This window comes from Ranitomeya imitator, chromosome 3 (genome assembly GCF_032444005.1).
Source record: "Ranitomeya imitator isolate aRanImi1 chromosome 3, aRanImi1.pri, whole genome shotgun sequence".
Lineage (NCBI taxonomy): Eukaryota > Metazoa > Chordata > Amphibia > Anura > Dendrobatidae > Ranitomeya > Ranitomeya imitator.
Genome location: NC_091284.1, coordinates 410016901 through 410030862, shown reverse-complemented (window position 1 = coordinate 410030862; position 13962 = coordinate 410016901).

The window sequence follows — 13962 nt, the reverse complement described above, 5'->3', positions numbered from 1 at the left end:
CTTGCTAACTACTGGAGCTATGATGTGGCCAAAAAATAAAGTGTGCTGCGCAGTGTTTTATTTGGCGCACGGTGTGTGTTGACGGCGGTGAAAGACACAATAAACCAAACATAATTGGGGGCAAAAAACTTGTATTTATTTTTTAACAACCAAAATATTTATTTAACTGCGCCTGCTTGGGGTAGAGTGATGGAAATGGGGAGTGTGAAGCAGTGAGGCCTGGCTAAGTGTGGACGATGCAGGGGTGGCAGTAGAAGGAGCAATGAAACTTGTGGGGTCTGGTAGTTTGGGGATAGGGCTTGACACATGAGAGGCCTGAGACGCACTAGAAGGGTGAGACAAACCTGACATAAAAGAAGCACATAAAGAAAAGGACAGCACCACAGCAATTGTGAAAAGACAGCTCCAAAGTTTATTCTGCCATCTGCAACGTTTCGGTCCGTGGACCTTTTTCAAGCATAGTGAAAAGACAATACAACCACCATTATATACCCTTAGGCCAAAGCCATTAATTAACAAGCAACCAATGGTGTGGCTCCATATACCTGGAAAAAATACATCATAGTGCAACATACATATAAAAACAGTCCCACATTGCCAGCCCCCTATATATACTAGCCGCTAACATAGTCCAACTACCTCTGATCGCTCGCCACTATTGTGTGACACTCGTAAATCCCCAATAAGTCCCCAAAGTCCACAATGTAAACAAATATCACTCGCACCAATCCGGGTACTGCATCCACGATCGTCATGGCATTGTGGGCGTGTTCAGAACAAGAGCAGTCCAATCAGCTCCTCAATCTTAAATCATGTGATCGACATATGCCCAGCATGCAGTGCTCCTCACCGCACTAGTTCATAGGCTGCTGGACCACATGTCAGTGGTAAACAAACACCGCCCACTTTTGTCCAATGGTGCACATTGTATTGTACATGTCCGTAACATTATCCCTGTCCGTAGCTCATATGCGCATGTCGCAGTCCCGGACTCCAGTACAAACAGCACACTGAGTCCATATAGTCAGCGACTGCGTATGACAAAGGAATTCTCCATAAATCTCTTCATGACAGATGGTTCCAGTGAGCGGTCCCATAGCGCTATAATGACGGAATCCAGCATAGTCAGCACACTGAGTCTATTTAATCGGCAACTGCAAAGTAATGCTCCATAGACTTCTTCATAATAGATGACTCCAGTGAGCGGTCACATAGCTCTACAATCAGCGCGCAAAAGTACATCCAGGCTCATAGCTAGGTATAGTATTTTTTCACTCCAGGTCCATAGTATACAACGGTATACAATATGACATTTCTCCACTGGACACCTTATATATTTATCCCCAATATCGACTATTCATATACTATGTGATCTGTCATTTTAAATATTTACATCTATTCATACGGGCCTGTAATGAAAAACGACATATACCGAAAAAACAACCATCATAATAGCTTAAACTCAGTCCGTATAAAACTCCTTGCAAGGACATACATACATTACAAACACCTTTGGTACCAGGGATTCCCAGCCCGTCTCCCATGTTGGTAATTGCCCAGCCTCAAGCTGCTTAGCATTTGCGATCTGACGAGAGCAGGCACATTAACTCCATAGACATCTATATTTTTTTTATCCTGGAAAAACTACATCCAAGCATAAAAAGGGAAAAAGGAGGGGAAAAAAACAGATTAAGGTAGATATCAGTGATTCCCAGCCCATCTCCCATGTTGGTAATTGCCCAGCCTCAAGCTGTTTAGCATTTGTGATCTGACGAGAGCAGGCACATTAACTCCATAGACACCTATATTTTTTTATCCTGGAAAAAATACATCCAAGCATAAAAAGGAAAAAGGAGGGGAAAAAAACACAATATATAAAAAAACGGATTAAGGTAGATATCAGGCAAATAGCCACACTCTCCTCAGATCAAATTGATCAAGAGGCTACATTTGTATATATAGGACAGATCTAAAAAGCAACTGTTAATGAGACCACCCCTAACAAAAATAAACAGTATATAATAGAATTAAAAACAATAATACACCGATAAGGTACCACAAATGACCAAAAGGACCTTACAGGAGACAACTTTGTTGATAATCAATATTTAAGCCTTTTGGAGAGAGAGTATCAAGCTCATAGATCCATTTCAATTCTTTTCTCTTCAGAAGAGAGACCCGATCGCCACCCCGTCTTGGCATAGATACATCATCAATGACTCGGTATCTGAGCTGATTAACCGAGTGCCCGAACTCATGGAAGTGCCTAGGTACTGGAAGGTCAATCAAATTCGTTCTAATAGTACTCTTATGCTTTGAAATTCTCGCTTTGACCTCCATTGTGGTCTCCCCTACATAGTAGAGACCACACGGGCAGCTAAGGATGTAGACCACAAAACTACTTCTGCATGTATATCGTTTCCGTATCGTATACTTTTTTCCAGTGTGGGGATGATAAAAACATGCCCCTTTGATTAAATTATTGCAGCTTGCACATCCGAGACAGGGAAAATTACCCAGGCTTGGACGGCTTAAAGTAGTCTGCGGATCCCTCCTTGAGCTGCCCACATCAGACACCACCAACTCGTCCTTCAGATTTCTATTTCTCCTATATGAGAATAATGGGGGCGACTGAAACTCACTCACATTGTCATGTCCCCTCCCCAAAAGTGACCAGTGCCTTCGAATCACATCTGAGATCTGGCCACTCAAACCATTAAATGCTGTCACAAATGGTATCCTCTTATCAGATTCTATAGCAACCTTGGGAGTAAGGAGCTCATCTCTTCCTTTAGACAATGCTTTAGTTTTGAATGTATCCAAGTCCTCCTTAGGATATCCTCTCGCCAGAAATTTTTGGCACATCTCATTAAGCCTCAAATCTATGAGAGAGTCACTCGAGACAATCCTCGTGACTCTTAGGAGTTGGCTCCATGGGAGGGACTCCACCATTCTCCGTGGATGTTCACTGGAAAAATGTAAAACATTATTCCTGTCTGTCTTTTTGACAAACAGGTCAGTATATAAAAAACCTTCACTCTTATAGACGCATGTATCCAGAAATTGCATCCTGGTCTGAGAGCACTCCATTGTGAAACCCAACCCAGGGTAGATATTATTCAAAAAAAGGTGGAATTGTACGAGCTCATCATAATCACCATCCCAGGCATATTTGCCTGATATCTACCTTAATCCGTTTTTTTATATATTGTGTTTTTTTCCCCTCCTTTTTCCCTTTTTATGCTTGGATGTATTTTTTTCCAGGATAAAAAAATGTAGATGTCTATGGAGTTAATGTGCCTGCTCTCGTCAGATCACAAATGCTAAGCAGCTTGAGGCTGGGCAATTACCAACATGGGAGACGGGCTGGGAATCCTTGATATCTACCTTAATCCGTTTTTTATATATTGTGTTTTTTTTCCCCCTCCTTTTTCCCTTTTTATGCTTTGATGTAGTTTTTCCAGGATAAAAATATAGATGTCTATGGAGTTAATGTGCCTGCTCTCGTCAGATCGCAAATGCTAAGCAGCTTGAGGCTGGGCAATTACCAAAATGGAAGACGGGCTGGGAATCCCTGGTAACAAAGGTGTTTGTAATGTATGTATGTCCTTGCAAGGAGTTTTATACGGACTGAGTTTAAGCTATTATGATGGTTTTTTCTGTATATGTCGTTTTTCATTACAGGCCAGTATGAATTGATGTAAATATTTTAAATGACGGATCACATAATATATGAATAGTCGATATTGGGGATAAATATATAAGGTGTCCAGTGGAGAAATGTCATATTGTATACCGTTGTATACTATGGACCTGGAGTGAAAAAATACTATACCTAGCTATGAGCCTGGATGTACTTTTGCGCGCTGATTGTAGCGCTATGTGACCGCTCACTGGAGTCAACTATTATGAAGAAGTCTATGGAGCATTACTTTGCAGTTGCCGATTAAATAGACTCAGTGTGCTGACTATGCTGGATTCCGTCATTATAGCGCTATGGGACCGCTCACTGGAACCATCTGTGATGAAGAGATTTATGGAGAATTCCTTTGTCATACGCAGTCGCTGACTATATGGACTCAGTGTGCTGTTTGTACTGGAGTCCGGGACTGCGACATGCGCATATGAGCTATGGACAGGGATAATGTTACGGACATGTACAATACAATGTGCACCATTGGACAAAAGTGGGCGGTGTTTGTTTACCACTGACATGTGGTCCAGCAGCCTATGAACTAGTGCGGTGAGGAGCACTGCATGCTGGGCATATGTCGATCACATGATTTAAGATTGAGGAGCTGATTGGACTGCTCTTGTTCTGAACACGCCCACAATGCCATGACGATCGTGGATGTAGTACCCGGATTGGTGCGAGTGATATTTGTTTACATTGTGGACTTTGGGGACTTATTGGGGATTTACGAGTGTCACACAATAGTGGCGAGCGATCAGAGGTAGTTGGACTATGTTAGCGGCTAGTATATATAGGGGGCTGGCAATGTGGGACTGTTTTTATATGTATATATGTATGTTGCACTATGATGTATTTTTTCCAGGTATATGGAGCCACACCATTGGTTGCTTGTTAATTAATGGCTTTGGCCTAAGGGTATATAATGGTGGTTGTATTGTCTTTTCACTATGCTTGAAAAAGGTCCACGGACCGAAACGTTGCAGGTGGCAGAATAAACTTTGGAGCTGTCTTTTCACAATTGCTGTGGTGCTGTCCTTTTCTTCATGTGCTTCTGGATTTACCTACTGGGATGGATCCCCTGGTGAGGACGTGCACTCTGCTGTCCATAGAGACATTGCCATTATAGGGTGCGGCTTTACTATTTAGATTTGAAACCTGACATAACAGACACACTGGGAGGTGAGGGGGTAGGAATATTAAGAGTCCGTTTTTTTATTTTTTCTCCCTTTCTGGGATCGCCGGGTTCTGGTAAGCCTCGGTGGGCTCATATGTCGTGTCATGGTTGATGACCCGTCAGGGTTTATCTGCACTGTGCCAGAGTCCATAGTGCTCGTAGAGCGTGCAGCCATGCCAGAGTCCATAGTGCTCGTAGAGCGTGCAGCCATGCCAGAGTCCATAGTGCTCGTAGAGCGTGCAGCCATGCCAGAGTCCATAGTGCTCATAGAGCGTGCAGCCATGCCAGAGTCCATAGTGCTCGTAGAGCGTGCAGCCATGCCAGAGTCCATAGTACTCGTAGAGCGTGCAGCCATGCCAGAGTCCATAGTGCTCATAGAGCGTGCAGCCATGCCAGAGTCCATAGTGCTCGTAGAGCGTGCAGCCATGCCAGAGTCCATAGTGCTCGTAGAGCGTGCAGCCATGCCAGAGTCCATAGTGCTCGTAGAGCGTGCAGCCATGCCAGAGTCCATAGCTCTTGTAGAGGGGAAGGCCATGCCAGGGTCCTGCTGCTGCATCGTGGTGGAGGCGGTACGGAAGACCATGCCAGGGTCCTGCTGCTGCATCGTGGTGGAGGTGGTACAGAAGGCCATGCCAGGGTCCTGGTGCTGCATCGTGGTGGAGGCGGCACAGAAGGCCATGTCGGGGTCCTGCTGCTGCATCGTGGTGTCAGTGGAGGAGGTCCAAGCAGGAGCAGCGGTTGTCATGGTGGTGGCGGTGGGCTGTCCTACAGCACTCGGCATGGTGGTGGTACTGTACTGGTGTCCGGCAGTGCTAGGAATAGAGGTGGCCGTACAGTGGTATGCAGCAGAGGTCGGCATTGAGGTTAATCATGACAGTGAGGGCACAGGTGGATATGCCGACACTGTCTGCTGAAAGTAGCGACTCTGCTGCATAGCCTGCACGTAAGCAGCATTGCAGGCCTGCATGACACTAAGCTGGAGATCAGGAGTAAGGTGTTCCGACGTGCCCTGCTCAATTTAGTTAAAGAAATGATGTGCTGGCCTCTGGAGGTCGGCTTTTACTTGGTCAAGGCTCTTGGTGACCTCCTGGATACGTGTATTCATGTGGCTAAGGGAAAAATTCATTCGTTCACCCAAAGCCTTGAGTCCTTCGTGAAAAACCGAGCTCAAGTGCAAAAACTCGGGCATGAGGGACCTGTCCGATGCCCTCTGCCGCTGCCGGGAGGAGCCCAAAAAAAGGGGGGCAGAGTCAGAGGACTGGGAAAGGGGAACACCTGATGGACCATCTTCCTGGTCTCCAGATAGTGTGACTGGCCCACTTGCTGCAGCGCTGCTGGATGGCTGGGACGGGTCCGTGGCTGTCTGATGAAGGACCGCTCCAGAACCTGGGCCAACAGTACTGCTCCATGTGCTGTGAAAAAAGAAAAAAAACATTAATACCAAAAATTAACCAAATGCCAACTCCTGTGGAATAGAAACATACAGATTATAGCAATACAACACAACCAAATGCACGAGATAAATACTTACGTTCTCTGGGCATGGACCGGTCTTAAAAATGCCAGAAAACGATGTTATTTGTACTTTCGGATCCTTACTCCTGAACCACTGGGAACACGGCTCTCTTGATGCAGGCCATTGTTGAAGCGGTCCTTCATCGAACGCCAACGTGTTTTGACTTTCTGCACTGTTGAAAAACCAAAAAATTATGGTTACACAATGTACTTTTGGCCGTGCTCACACAACTGTGTGTGATGAGAGAAACTCCTGAGAGTTTCTCTCATCACACACAGTTGTGTGAGCATAGCCAAGGTCACTGCTGCATCACACTGCATTGCAATACTTACAAAATGCACTTCGGACCCGAGTAGGGCGTTGTCCCAGCCATCCCACATTGCTTTGGCCACCTCATTCCATAGGCGCCGGATCGTCACATTGTCCGAGTGCTGTGGAACCCGGGTGTCCCACAACGGGATTTGCTCCTGGACCAGGGAGATGAGGAGGTCATTTTCTATTAGGTCTTCATCCCGTTCTGGAACCTAAAAAATAAATAAAGACATTAATGTTGGATACATTAACATAAGGAAAAGAAAGAAAACAGAGGATGAGAAATGGCATGAATAAGGAAAGTCAAGATACAAAAGGATTGCAGAAGACAAATGTAAAGAAAGAGTAAAGTAAAGAAAGGAAGATTCAAGAATACTAAAGTGAGGATACAGTAAACAGTCAGCCTTGTATACGTACACGCTGCCGCCTTGCCACCCGACTGTGAGTCCGCTGCTCCTGCCCAGCCTCTGCCGCAGTAGAAGCAGAACTCTAAAAAAAGGGAAAAAAAATTGTCATATGTGTAGATGTGACAGTGAATACTTACCAATCTGGCGAGGTGAGTACTCACTTCACTGACACGTTCGGCTTCAGAAGGCCCAGGACGTTGCTCCTCATCAGAAGAAGAAGACATTCTGATGCATACAGAAAGAAAGAAATGGAAGATATTAGGACATATAGAGACAGAAAATAGAAAATACAGGCATTGGCTTTGATATACTCACATTGTTCAGAGTCTTTTTTCCTCCAAGTTGCTTTCCTCTGTGTGGTCTGCTTCCCAGTCTGCTGTGTAGTGACCTGGCAATGCCCACTCCCTCCCTGTATCACCTTGTATGTGGGGGATGGCTAATCAGTGTCTAGACATGTTTTTCTCTGGTTCAACGCATGCGTTCACAAACGCAAGTAAACGCATGTGCTTGTGGCAACATACGTTCACATAGACAGCAATGCATTTTTTTTTTGCACATTTGTGCTGCTAACAACTGCATACGTTTCTAGGTGGCTATTTGACGCCTACAAAATTACTACATGTAGTGTTCACCGTGCCAAATCGCAGACGACGAAACGACGCATGCATCGTCAAACGCGGCCAAACGCAATCAAACTTGCGATTGTAATGTAAAATATAGGAATACACAACGCATGCGGATTACTGCGGATGAAACGCTGCGGACACAACCGCAAATGTGAAACCGGCCTTAATTAGTAAAAAATGGACTTTGGGGTGCAGAACTGTGTTTGGAATTATTATAGGAAATTCTCCTGTTGATAAATAGTCCATCTATCCATCCAGCAGATAAGAAATAAAACAGTACAGGTATTGTTTGAGAGTGTGGTTAGTTCTTTCAGTCTGGCCATGGCATTGTGGATGTAAGGCAATAGACAAATTGACTGCAAATCCTAATGCTGTACAGAAGCTTTTCCAAAATTTTGATGTAAACTGAACACTTTTATCTGAAATTACATTGTCAGGAATTCCATGCCGCATAAATATCTCTCTGACCATTAATTATGCAGTTTGTTCAGCAGTAGGAATGCCTTTAGTTGGAATAAAATGAGCCATCTTTGTGAGTCGAACCACCACAACCAGGATAACAGTCATTTCTTTATGTGAAGGTAGGTCCACAATAAAATCCATTGAGATTGATGCCCAAGGCCTGAATGGAACTAGAAGAGGTTGAAGAAGTCCTAAAGAAGAAGATCATGGTGTCTTGTTCTGTGCACATCTTAAACTGAAGGAAACATAGTTTCTCACATACTTCCTACAATTAGGCCACCAAAAATAACGAAGCAGTAGTTCCTGAGTTTTCATGACTCCTGGGTGTCCTACAAATTTAGAATCATGGAAAAGTTTGAGTACTTCAAGTCGCTCAGATTTGGGGACATATATTTGGTGGTTCTGCATCCAAAATCCCTCCTTAAAAGAAAGATCAACGTCTTTTGAAGGATGGTCAATAACAAGGTCAGTTTGGTATCAATATTTAATGTTCATTAAAAATTCTTTAGTATCCAGTATCCCCAAGAAATTTGGGGGGGTACAATGGTACAGTCAGTATTAGACCTCTCCTGAGGTTCGGTAAATACCCTGTACAGAGCATCAGCCTTGCTGTTTCTTGAACCACGCCAATAAGAAATGATAAAATTAAACATGGAGAAAAATAATGCCCAACATGCTTGTGTTGCAGACAACCTTTTAGTTGTACGGTTGAATTCTAAATTTTTGTGGTCAGTAATAACAGTCACTGGTTGATTGGCACCTTCCAAAAGATGTCTTCATTCGGAGGAGGTGATTTTATTAGCTAAAAGTTCTTTTTTTCCAATGTCATAGTTCATTTCGACAGATGACATGATATGAGAAAAGAATGCACATGGATGAAGCTGCACCTTGTCTCCAACATGCTGTGACAAAACTGCCCCCACAGCAGGGTCTGAGGCATCAACTTTAAGGGTAGGTGCACACGTAGAAGATTTGCCTGCAGATTTTTCTGCACTAAATCCGCAGCTCTTGGCAGAAAACGCAGGTGCGTTTTTATTGTTTTTTTGCACGTTTTTGATGCATTTTTGGTGCGGTTTTTGATGCGTTTTTTATGCGTTTTTGAAAGCTAAATAAAGGTGCATTCTTGAGCAAAAAAAAAATTGTGATGTCATTTCTTGTCCAACCTCTTCTTTTACATTTGTCTAACCCACACTCCATTACACACATAGATAGATAGATAGATAGATAGATAGATAGATAGATAGATAGTAGGATAGATAGATATAAATATAGATAGATAGATAGATAGATAGATAGATAGATCTAGAGATAGAAGGAATGAGAAAGACAGATAGATAATAGATAGATATAAATATAGATAGAAAATAGATAGAAGAAATGAGATAGAAGGAATGAGATAGCTAGACAGATAGATGACCGATCTATAGATAGATAGACCTATACATAGATCAATAGATATTATCGATCTATCTGTCATCTATCTATCTAGGTCATTCCGTCTATCTATTCTATCTATCATCTATCTATTCTATCTATCATCGATCTATCTCTCATTCCTTCTATCTATCTATTATATCTATCATCTATCTATCTCATTCCTTCTATAGATACATAGATAAAAGGAATGGGATAGATAGATAGATAGAAGGAATTAGATAGATAGATGACAGATAGATCTATAGATAGATATATACATAGATCGATAGATATTATCTATCTATAGATCTGTCATATATCTAGCTCATTCTTTCTATCTATCATCTACCTATCTCATTCCTTCTATCTATCTATCTGTTATTTCTATCATCCTATCATCTATCTATCTCATCGATAGATAGAAGGAATGAGATACATATGTGAATAGGTTCAGGGTCTCACTTTATGGCAAAGCTGTGTGGGAATTTTCCAACACAGCAGTGCCACAAGTGAGAATAGGGGCAATTTCTCACAGCGGCAGAGGAATACAGTGCGGAAGGATACCTTCCATCATTGTATTGCTGGAGCCCCTGGAGAGCGGTCGCATCAGCTGATGTGGCTGCTCTCCACGGGAGATCATCGTGGGACACTCGTATTAATCGGATATCAGGAGTATATTGTTTGTTTATTATTTTTAATATTTTTACAGGTGAGCAATGGCTTTGGGGATCAAGGTGATGGTGAGCATGTATTCTATGTTGTATGTACTGTATGTCTATATGTATGTACTATATGTCTATATGTATGTGTTGTATGTTGTATATACTGTATGTATGTACTGTATGTTGTATATACTGTATGTATGTACTGTATGTTGTATGTACTTTTGTATGTTGTATTTACTGTATGTCACATGTTGTATGTACTGTTGTATGTTTTATGTACTTTATGTCATATGTTGTATGTACTTTATGTCATATGTTGTATGTACTGTTGTATGTTGTGTGTACAGTTGTGTGGTGTATGTACTGTTGTATGTCGTATGTTGTATGTACTGGTCGAGCTGCAGTCCGCCTCCTCGGGATTCCTGTGGGATCCTGTTTATGCCTCTTTTTGCCGGTTTCTGGTTAGTGCAACTATTATAGCGTGCAATTTAGCCACGCTTTTTACTGCACTTAGATCGTGCACGGCGTTTGATCCCCTTTTTTTCTCCCTATCTCTTAGGGTCAGTTTGATTCAACATACAACAGTACATACAGAACATACAACATACAACAGAACGTACAACATATAACATGCAGCACATACAACAGTACATACAACATACAACAGTACATACAACATACAACAGTACATACAGAACATACAACATATCATATACATTTTTTAAAAACCTGAAGAAGACTCCTGGATGTTTGGAGTCGAAACTCGTTGTTTTATCCTGTAACTCCTAAATAAACGATTCTATTTCATTACCACGAGAATCTTGTGACGGAAGTGCCGACAACTTTCTGGGTATTTCTCTGTCTACTGTTGTATGCTGTACGGACTGTTGTATGTCTTATGTTGTATGTACTGTTGTATGTTGTATGTACTGTTGCATGTGCTGTATGTTATATGTTCTGTTGTATGTGCTGTATGTCATATGTTGTATGTAGTATGTTATGTTGTATGTACTGTATGTTGTATGTACAGTATGTCATATGTTGTATGTACTGATGCATGTACTGTATGTTATATGTTGATGTTCTGTTGTATATTATATGTTCTGTATGTCATACTGTATGTTGTATGTAGTATGTTATGTTGTATGTACTGTATGTTGTATGTACTTATTATATGTTGTATGTACTATATGTGTTTTTTTTTATTTTACATTCAACACATTAGCCGGATGATGGGACTACTACTGTCCCATCATTGGCTAATGTGTCAATCACTGTCACTGTAACAGGCATAGCCCGATGGGATGGGACTTGCAGTCCCATCAGACGATGTCTGCACGCACACACACACCCAACCCCCCCCCCCCCACACACAGCCATGCAGACCGCGGCAGCCCCGCACAAACTCCCGACAGCCCCGGCAGACCCCCGGCAGCCCCGCACAGACCCCCGGCAGCCCCACACAGACCCCCGACAGCCCTGCACAGACCCCCAACAGCCCCGCACAGACCTCCAATAGCCCCACAGATGCACCGGCAGGCACCGGCAGACCCCTGCAGACCCACTGACAACTCGCAGACTCGGCACGCACACACATACACGCACACAATCACCGCCCACACTCCTCCCACACACTCCCTCCTACTGATCTGCAGCATTTCATCCGCAGCTAAATCGCAGATCTTTTTTACATCTGCGGTTTTGCCACAGATGTGCCTGACTCAATGCAAGTCAATGAGTGCAGAAACGCTGCGGATCCGCACAAAGAATTGACATGCTGCAGAAAAAACAATGCTGCCTTTCCGCGTGTTTTTTTCTGCAGCATGTGCACAGTGGATTGGGTTTTCCATAGGTTTACATGGTACTGTAAACCGCATTTTGAAACTGCTGCAGATCCGCAGCGTCAAAAACGCTGCGGATCCGCGGTAAAATCCGCAACATGTGAACATGGCCTGACAACAAACGGCAGTTCAGGATTTGGATGGAGCAATATATAGGCCTTTTGCAGTCCAATAGCTCATTATAAAGCACAATTCCATTTACTTTAGAGGTAAAAGTGGCCCCCTTGCCTCCTGGGCCCCTGTGCAGCTGCACAGATTGCACCAATGATATGTCCACCCCTGAGGTGAGCAGTCAGTAATATCACACTACTACTGTTCTTGCAGATATCTGACTGCTGGACAAAATAATGGGCATCTTACGACTGGGTCACCATAGACTACAAACCACATATGTGATAAAATCAGATTTATCTAGTACAACAAATTATGCTACTGGTTCACCAGGAATTAAGCACACTACAACTGTGTCACTAAGGCTGGTTTCACATTTGCCTTGGGCAGGCTGCGAACTTCCCTGTACTTCCTCTGTTAAGCCCTGCCCACTGCCACACCTCTTCCATTCAGCTCCGCCTACGTCGGCATGCGTCCTGCTATACCTATCCTTAGCATTGGGTACACAGGCCATGCAAATGTATGCGGATGCCTCCACATGCGTCGTTATGACGCTGTGCTGAACTGCGTTGAACGCAACATGTTGCATTTTGTTGCGGTCCACGAAGCATCAAAACGACGCATGCGGAGGCATCCGCATACATTCGCATGGCCTGTGTACCCAATGTTAAAGATAGGTACAGCAGGACGCATGCCGACGTAGGCCGAGCTGAATGGAAGAGGTGCGGCAGTGGGCAGAGCTTAACAGAAGAAGTATGAGGAATTATGCAGCCCTCCGCAGTTCTGCCCAACGCAAATATGAAACCAGCATAAGAAATGAATTAAATGATTCAAAGTAGGTACATAATATGTCACTGTATCACCAGAGACCATTAAAGCCACATGGAGATTTGTCATAGTGTGTACCAGAGAGTCACCAGCAACATTACACAGACATACATTGCATTGCATAATCTAGCAATTAGCACAGACAAAGGCAGCAGGAAAGTAGTGGTGCTTGGTGGGGGGTAACTCTCATCATTGTTTTTGCACATACGGAGCACACATACTATTCCAATTTCAATGCATGTCTTCACCATCATAATATATTTTTTATTTCTACAGCTCCTACATTTAGAAAGAAAAGAACAGTTCTGAGAAAATAAAAGAATAACATATCCCGAAAAACCTTTCTGTTCCACTGGAGGCAGAATCTTCTCATCGATAGTCTGGTTCAATCATAAATAGCATGTGGTTGAGGTGAATATGCTAAATGACATGATCATCCCAGTCCATGAGAGCAGGATGCCAAATTTCCCCTGCTAACCGATCAAGGACTCGCATTTAAAGAAATTATCGGAGGGGCTGACCATTTGTATGAAATTTAAATCCAGCCCAGCAGTAATTTGGCTGTAAGGAGATTGATTTTACTGAGTTTGACTTTCTCATTTTCAACAGAGTGAGGATGTAACCAGGTTAATTTCTGTTAAATACATTATACAGGTACAGACTCAGTGGATCTCCAATGATTTTATGTCTAAGCTGAAAGATTATAATTGCCAGTTAATGGGACCATAACTGTTCTCAGTGATGTAAATAGCTATGGCAGAAACACTTCTAAAATATGTGGTTTTATTCTCCATACCCCTCCTACTGGTACTCTATCCCACTTTCTGCAAATTTTATTTAATTGCCAACTCAAAGCAAATGCCATACAATAACACAGTACTCTATCCCACTTTCTGCAAATTTTATTTAA